Source organism: Microcaecilia unicolor, chromosome 2, assembly GCF_901765095.1.
Source record: "Microcaecilia unicolor chromosome 2, aMicUni1.1, whole genome shotgun sequence".
NCBI classification, from domain to species: domain Eukaryota; kingdom Metazoa; phylum Chordata; class Amphibia; order Gymnophiona; family Siphonopidae; genus Microcaecilia; species Microcaecilia unicolor.
In genome coordinates, this window is record NC_044032.1 from 12495739 (window position 1) to 12504782 (window position 9044).

Here is a 9044-nt window from a genome sequence, read left to right on the forward strand (position 1 = left end):
TTCTCCAGACACTTACATCATATCCCAGCTTCAAATGCACTTCTTAAAAGAGCAATAACTGTGGGCCCCACCTCCACAGTCATGACCGGAGTTATGAAAGAGAGCAAGAGAGGGAGGGAGGGAATGCAGAACTCTACAAAAATATTGTGATGCAAAACTCAAATACAGCGTAGAAAGATACACAGACAGACATGCACAGTACACAGAGCTACATATCTTCTAATCCACAGACACACAGATACAGATTCACATAGAAAAACCCACATGTGCATAAATCACCAGTGCATAGAGCTATGTACATTCTAATACACACAGATTTTCACAGATATTGATTCACATACAAAAACATTCACCGGTGTTGAAAGATGTGCTCCGTCTCTATAATATGCCCTTCAAAGAATGGAAAAAGGACCCAAATGGAGAAAATAAGAAGCAACATAATCACTGACAAGTCAGATGCAAAGCATTAATAAAGAAGGCTAAATGAGAATATGAAGAGAAACTTGCCATAGAGGCTAAAACTCACAGTAACAACTTTTCCAGGTACATCTGAAGCAGAAGGCCTGCGAGGGAATCCATGGGACTGTTAGATCATGAAGGAGCAAAAGGGGCGCTCAGGGAGGACAAGGCCATAGCGAAGAAATTGAATGGATTCTTTGCATCTGTCTTTACAGAAGAAGATGGAAGAGATCTGCCTGTACCAGAAATAGTTTTCAAAGGTGATGATACAGAGGAACTAAAAGAAATCTCGGTGAACCTGGAAGATGTACTGAGCCAAACTGACAAATTAAAGAGTAGTAAATCACCTGGACCGAATGGCATACATCCGAGGGTGGTGTGGAAGAGCAGTGTAATGGTTAGTGCAGTGGATTTTGGTCCTGGTAACCTGGGTTTGATTCCCACTGCAGCTCTTTGTGACCCTGAGCAAGTCACTTAACCCTCCACTGCCCAAGCTACAAAAAAACTTAGATTGTGAGCCCTCTAGGGACAGAGAAAGTATCTGCATATAATGTATACAGCTCTGTGTACGTCCAGTAGTGCTATAGAAATGATTAGTAGAGGGTACTCAAAGAACTCCATAAACCACTACTAAATGGACTTGGGAAAAATCCACAATTCCAGGAATAACATGTATAGAATGTTTGTACGTTTGGGAAGCTCGCCAGGTGCCCTTGGCCTGGATTGGCTGCTGTCGTGGACAGGATGCTGGGCTCGATGGACCCTTGGTCTTTTCCCAGTGTGGAATTACTTATGTACTTAACTCAAGCATGAAACTGCTGATCTGCTCTTAGTAATATGTAACCTGTCATTAAAATCGTCAGTAGTACCTGAAGATTGGAGGATGGCCAATGTGATGCCGATTTTTTAAAAAAGTTCTAAGAGTGATCAGGAAATTATAGACCGGTAAGCTTGACGTCAGTGCCAGGCACAATAGTGGAAACTATTATAAAGAATAAAATTACAGAACACCTAGACAAACATGGTTTAATGGGATAGAGTCAGCCATGTGTTCAGCCGAGGGAAGTCTTGCCTCACCAATTTGCTTCCTTTCCTTGAAGGCCTGAATAAAGGTGAGCCGGTTGATGTAGTGTATCTGGATTTTCAGAAAGCTTTTGATAAAGTTCCTCATGACAGACTCCTGAGAAAAATAAAGAGTCACGGGATAGGAGACAAGGTTCTGGTGTGGATTAGGAATTGGTTATTGGACAGAAAACAGAGGGTAGGGTTAAATGGTCATTTCTCTCAGTGGAGGAGGGTGAACAGTGAAGTGCCGCAGGGAATTAGTAATGGGATTGGTTGTATTTAATATATTTATAATTGATATGGAAATCGGAACGATGAGTGAGGTGACTAAATTTGCAGATGACACAAGCCTGTTCAAACATGTGCAGAATGTGAAATATTGAAGGACGACCTTAGGAAATTGGAAGACTGGGTATTCAAATAACAGATGAAATTTAATGTGGACAAATGGAAGGTGATGCACATTGGAAAGAATAATCCAAATCATAGTTACCTGATGCTAGGGTCCGCCTTGGGGGGTCAGCGCTCTAGAAAAAGATCTGGGTTTCATTGTAGATAATATGCTGAAATCTTCTGCTTGGTGTGTGCAGCCAAAAAAGCAAACAGAATGCTAGGAATTATAAGGAAAGGGATGGCGAATAAGACCAAAAATATTATAATGCCTTTCTATCGCTCCATGGTGAGTCCGCATTCAGTATTGCATTCAGTTCTGGTCACCGTATCTCAAAAAAGATATAGTGGAATTAGAAAAGGTTCAAAGGTTAAAAAGGAGATAGAGCAGCTTTTAAACTAGAAATGGGGGGAAGGCCGACAGTCGCTCAAAAGCGTATGGTTCGGGATAAGGTATCTTGCAAGGATACCTCACAAACAGGGAAGATAGGGTTTCTGGATAGTGAGGTTGCACAACACACCGTGGTAGGCCAGGTGCCCTTAAATACAACTAAAGATCAGACAAAAGATGGCAAATCAATAGTGTCAAGTACTAAGCATCATGCAAATAGGAGCAACAAAACATACTCTGAAATGTCTATATGCAAATGCTAGGAGTCTAAGAAATAAGATGGGAGAGTTGGAATATATTGCACTAAATGAAAAATTGGATATAATAGGCATTGCTGAGACCTGGTGGAAGGAGGATAACATAGTAACATAGTAGATGACGGCAGAAAAAGATCTTCACGGTCCATCCAGTCTGCCCAACAAGACAACTCATGTGTGCTACTTTTTGCGTATACCCTACTTTGATTTGTACCTATGCTCTTCAGGGCACAGACCGTATAAGTCTGCCCAGCACTATCCCCGCCTCCCAACCACCAGCCCCGCCTCCCAACCACCGGCTCTGACACAGACCGTATAAGTCTGCCCAGCACTATCCCCGCCTCACACCACCGGCTCTGGCACTGACCGTATAAGTCTGCCCAGCACTATCCCTGTCTCCCACCACCAGCTCTGGCACAGACCATATAAGTCTGCCCAGCACTATCCCCGCCTCCCACCACTGGCTCTGGCACAGACCGTATAAGTCTGCCTAGCACTATCCCTGCCTCCCAACCTCCAGTCCCGCCTCCCACCACTGGCTCTGGCACAGACCGTATAAGTCTGCCCTGCACTATCCCCGCCTCCCAACCTCCAGCCCCGCCTCCCACTACCGGCTCTGCTATCCAATCTCGGTTAAACTCCTGAGGATCCACTGTCATACCGGGGTATAAAGTATATCGTAGTGATAGGCTGCACCGGACTGGTGGAGGGGTAGCATTGTATATTAACGAGAGCCTTGACTCAGATAGATTACAAATTCAGCAGGACACAAATCACACCTTTGAATCATTGTGGGTTGACATTCCTTGTAGAAAAGGGAAAAGGATGGTGATAGGAGTGTACTACCGTCCGCCTCACCAGGATGAGCAGGTAGACACAGAAATGATAAAAGAAATCAGAGACACAAACAAAATGGGCAATGTGATAATAATGGGTGACTTCAATTATCCAAATATAGACTGGGTATATGTAACATCGGGACACGCTACAGAGATACAATTCCTTGATGAAATCAAGGACAGCTTTATGGAGCAACTGGTGCAGGAGCCGACGAGAGAAGGAAAAATTCTAGACTTGGTCCTTAGTGGAGCGCATGATCTGGTGAGGGACGTTATGGTACTGGGGCCGCTTGATAACAGTGACCATAATATGATCAGTTTTGATATCGACCTTGAAGTAACTGTACACAGAAAGTCAAATACGTTAGCGTTTAACTTTAAAAAAGGAGACTATGATAAAATGAGAAGAACGGTAAAAAAAAAACTTAGGGGGGCAACTGAGAGAGTAAAAACTGTACAACAGGCGTGGACGCTGTTCAAAAATACCATCCTGGAGGCCCAGGCCATACATATTCCGCGAATTAGAAAAGAAAGACGGAAGTCCAAAAGACACCCGGCCTGGTTGAAAAGTGAGGTGAAGGAAGCTATTAGGACTAAAAGAAACGCCTTCAGAAAATGGAAGAAGGAACCGTCTGAAAATAACAAGAAACAGCATAAGGAGTGTCAAAGCAAATGCAAGGCGCAGATAAAGAAGGCCAAGAGGGATCACGAAAAAAAGATAGCATTAGAGGCAAAAAAACATAGCAAACATTTTTTTTCGGTATATTAAAAGCAGGAAGCCGGCAAAAGAATCGGTTGGGCCGCTGGATGACCGAGGGGTAAAAGGAGCGATCAAGGAAGATAAAGATGTAGCAGAGAGATTGAATGAATTCTTTGCTTCGGTCTTCACCGAGGAAAATTTGGGTGGGATACCGGTGTCGGAAATGATATTTCAAGCGGACGAGTCGGAGAAACTTACTGACTTCACGGTAAACCTGGAGGACATAATGGGGCAGTTCAGCAAACTGAAGAGTAGCATAAGTACATAAGTACATAAGTAGTGCCATACTGGGAAAGACCAAAGGTCCATCTAGCCCAGCATCCTGTCACCGACAGTGGCCAATCCAGGTCAAGGGCACCTGGCACGCTCCCCAAACGTAAAAACATTCCAGACAAGTTATACCTAAAAATGAGGAATTTTTCCAGTCCATTTAATAGCGGTCTATGGACTTGTCCTTTAGGAATCTATCTAACCCCTTTTTAAACTCCGTCAAGCTAACCGCCCGTACCACGTTCTCCGGCAATGAATTCCAGAGTCTAATTACACGTTGGGTGAAGAAAAATTTTCTCCGATTCGTTTTAAATTTACCACACTGTAGCTTCAACTCATGCCCTCTAGTCCTAGTATTTTTGGATAGCGTGAACAGTCGCTTCACATCCACCCGATCCATTCCACTCATTATTTTATACACTTCTATCATATCTCCCCTCAGCCGTCTCTTCTCCAAGCTGAAAAGCCCTAGCCTTCTCAGCCTCTCTTCATAGGAAAGTCGTCCCATCCCCACTATCATTTTCGTCGCCCTTCGCTGTACCTTTTCCAATTCTACTATATCTTTTTTGAGATACGGAGACCAGTACTGAACACAATACTCCAGGTGCGGTCGCACCATGGAGCGATACAACGGCATTATAACATCCGCACACCTGGACTCCATACCCTTCCTAATAACACCCAACAAATCTTCTGGACCGGATGGTATTCATCCTAGAGTACTGAGAGAACTGAAAAATGAGCTTGCGGAGCTACTGTTAGTGATATGCAATTTATCCTTAAAATCGAGCGTGATACCGGAAGATTGGAGGGTGGCCAATGTAACGCCGATTTTTAAAAAAGGTTCCAGGGGAGATCTGGAAAATTATAGACCGGTGAGTCTGACGTCAGTGCTGGGGAAAATGGTAGAAACTATTATCAAAAACAAAATTACAGAGCACATCCGAGGACATGGATTACTGAGACTAAGTCAGCACGGCTTTTGTGTGAGGAAATCTTGCCTGACCAATTTACTTCAATTCTTTGAAGGAGTAAACAAACATGTGGACAAAGGGGAGCCGGTTGATATCGTGTATCTGGATTTTCAAAAGGCGTTTGACAAGGTACCTCATGAAAGGCTACAGAGGAAATTGAAGGGTCATGGGATAGGAGGAAATGTGCTATTGTGGATTAAAAACTGGTTGAAGGATAGGAAACAGAGAGTGGGGTTAAATGAGCAGTATTCACAATGGAGAAGGGTAGTTAGTGGGGTTCCTCAGGGGTCTGTGCTAAGACCGCTGCTTTTTAATATATTTATAAATGATTTAGAGATGGAAGTAACTAGTGAGGTAATTAAATTTGCTGATGACACAAAGTTATTCAAAGTTGTTAACTCGCGACAGGACTGTGAAAAATTACAGAAGGACCTTACGAGACTGGGCGTCTAAATGGAAGATGGCGTTTAATGTGAGCAAGTGCAAGGTGATGCATGTGGGAAAAAAGAACCCGAATTATAGCTACGTCATGCAAGGTTCCATGTTAGGAGTTACACACCAAGAAAGGGATCTGGGTGTCATTCTGGTCACCGCATCTCAAGAAAGATATAGTAGAATTGGAAAAGGTGTAGCGAAGGGCGACTAAAATGATAGCGGGGATGACTTCCCTATTAAGAAAGACTAAGGAGGCTAGGGCTTTTCAGCTTGCAGAACAGACAGCTGAGGGGAGACATGATAGAGGTATATAAAATAATGAGTGGAGTGGAACAGGTGGATGTGAAGCATCTGTTCACGCTTTCCAAAAATACTAGGACTAGGGGGCATGCGATGAAACTACAGTGTAGTAAATTTAAAACAAATAGGAGAAAATATTTCTTCACCCAACGTGTAATTAAACTCTGGAATTCGTTGCCGGAGAACGTAGTGAAGGCGGTTAGCTTGGCAGAGTTTAAAAAGGGGTTGGCCGGTTTCCTAAAGGACAAGTCCATAGATCGCTACTAAATGGACTTGGGAAAAATCCACAATTTCGGGAATAACTTGTATAAAATGTTTGTACGTTTGGGTAACTTGCCAGGTGCCCTTGACCTGGATTGGCCGCTGTCGGGGACAGGATGCTGGGCTCGACGAATCTTTGGTCTTTTCCCAGTGTGGCATTACTTATGTACTTATGACATATAGCAAGAGACTGTCCAGCTATAGATGTGGATTTGATAACCACTCATGACTGCAATTTTGTGGAAGCTGCCCAGCCAGGAAATAGAAATTGTGTATTACAGGTGGAGCTAGAAGGACAACCGTACCTAGCGTTAGTAGATTCTGGCAGTGTCAAGACTCTTATCCGGAGAGAGGTACTCAACTGGTCAAAACTGAACTATGAGCAGACTGTGATCTTGGCTGGTGTACATGGGGACCAGAGACAGTATCCAAGAGCTCAAGTGTCCTGTAAAACACCTGTGGGGCAAGCTTATCTGGAGGTAGCGGTCTTGCCTTGGCTACCTTACCCAGTGGTTTGGGGTCAGGATTTCCCCAATTTCAGCACCATTTGGGCCCGGCTGATTGATGGCCCAAAGAAGGAAGAGGAGTCTTTTCATGAGATCTTCCCGCTGGAGGACTCTGATTTATATATCAAAAATCTTAAGTTGTCTAAGCCTCGCCACTAGCAGCAGTTAGAGAACGTACAGTGCTCTCCGAATCTAGGAGTTGCATTAGATGGAGATCCAGAGCAGGAGGAAGATGACGGGTCAGAAAACCACGACCCTTTAGACATTCTGCCTGAATGGAGTAGTGAGGGAGCTACGGGAAATTTCAAAAGAGAACAGTAAGAGGATAAGTTCCTTAGGGCAGCCCGAGATAGAGTTGTTACAGTGGATGGGAATCCCATGGGCAATCAGGACCACACTAAGGTAGCGCCACCCCCCTATTTTGTGATAAGGAATGATTTGCTGTATCGGGTGGCCAAAGAAACCCTGGAATGGGAAGAGGTAGAGCAGCTGTTAATACCCCAGCCCTACTGTAGGCAAGCCATGCAGCTCGCCCACAGTCACCTGCTAGGTGGTCACCTGGAGAGGAAATGACCCAGGAATGGATTTTAGGCCGGTTTTTCTGGCCAGGGGTATTTAAGCAAGTGGAGCTCTTATGCCAGTCCTGACCAACCTGCCAGTTGAGTACTCCCACAAGAGTCCCACCTGCACATCTTGTGCCCATGCCCCTTGTTGACACCCGTTTGAATGGATAGTGATGGACTTCTTGGGACCCCTGGAATGCACCACCCGGGGCCATAAGTATATCCTGGTTATTTTGGATTATGCCACTCGCTATCCAGAGGCCATTGTGTTGCAGAACATGAAAATCACCACAGTGGCTAATGCGCTATGGGAAGTCTTATCCTGGATGGGGATTCCGGCAGAAATATTGACCGACCAAGGTACCACCTTTATGTCCAGAGTTATGAAGCAAGTGTGTGCCTTGCTCAAAGTGCAAACTTTACTGACATCAGTGTATCATCCACAGATGATCTGGTGGAACGCTTCAATAAGACACTGAAACGGATACTGAAAAAGTTTGTGGTTGAAGATGGGAAAAACTTTGATTCTCTACTCCTGCACATACAGTTCGCCATCCAGGAAGTGCCCCAGAGTTCAACAGGGTTCTTTCTGTTTGAACTGTTATAGAGGAGAAGGCCTAGAGGAATCCTGGACGTGGTTTGAGAAGCATGGGAAGAGGAACCCAGCCCAGAGAGGAACTTGGCTGAATATGTGCTCACCATGCAAACGAGACTAAAGAAAGCTGGTGAGGCCACCAAATTTTGCCTGGAGAAAGCTCAAGTGGGTCAAGCATGAGCTTACAACCAGTAAGCAGTTCAGCAAGCCTTCCAGCCAGGGCATAATCTTTTTGCCCTCTTCTGAAAGTAAGCTGTTATACAAAGTGGCAATGCCCTTATAAAGTTGTGGAAAGGACAGGACTTGTCAACTATGTGGTGGCACAATCTGACAAAAGGGAGAAGGCGAAGGTCTTCCATGTCAATTTGTTGAAGAAGTGGGTCCTCATGACGGCAGCCCTAGTTCAAAGGGATGACTACTACTACTACTATAAATCATTTCTATAGCGCTACCAGTCATACGCAGCGCTTCACAATTGAACATGAAGAAAAGACAGTCCCTGCTCAAAAGAGCTTACAATCTAAATCAGGACAGACAGACAGGACCAATAAGGGATAAGGGTAGGTCAGACAGAAGGACACATAGGGAAAGGGACTATTGAAGAGAGGAAGACAAGATAAAGGTTACAAGCAAGTGACAAGTTAGGAGTCAAAAGCAGCATCAAACAGGTAGGCCTTTAGCCCGGATTTGAAGGCGGCCAGGGATGGAGCTAGATGTAACAGCTCGGGAAGCCTATTCCAGGCATAAGGTGCGGCGAGATAAAAGGAACAGAGTCTGGAGTTAGCGATGGAGGAGAAGGGTGCAATTAGGAGAGATTTGCCTAGTGACTATGAGCCAGAGATTCCGATAGACTCTGGGCCCTTGCAAGTCCCATTCAGCGACCAGCTGTCCGACTCACAGAAGACCGACCTGGAGCAGTTGGTATGCCAGAGTGAAGATGAGTTTTCTGAAGTGCCAGAGCGGACCCTCCTGACAATTC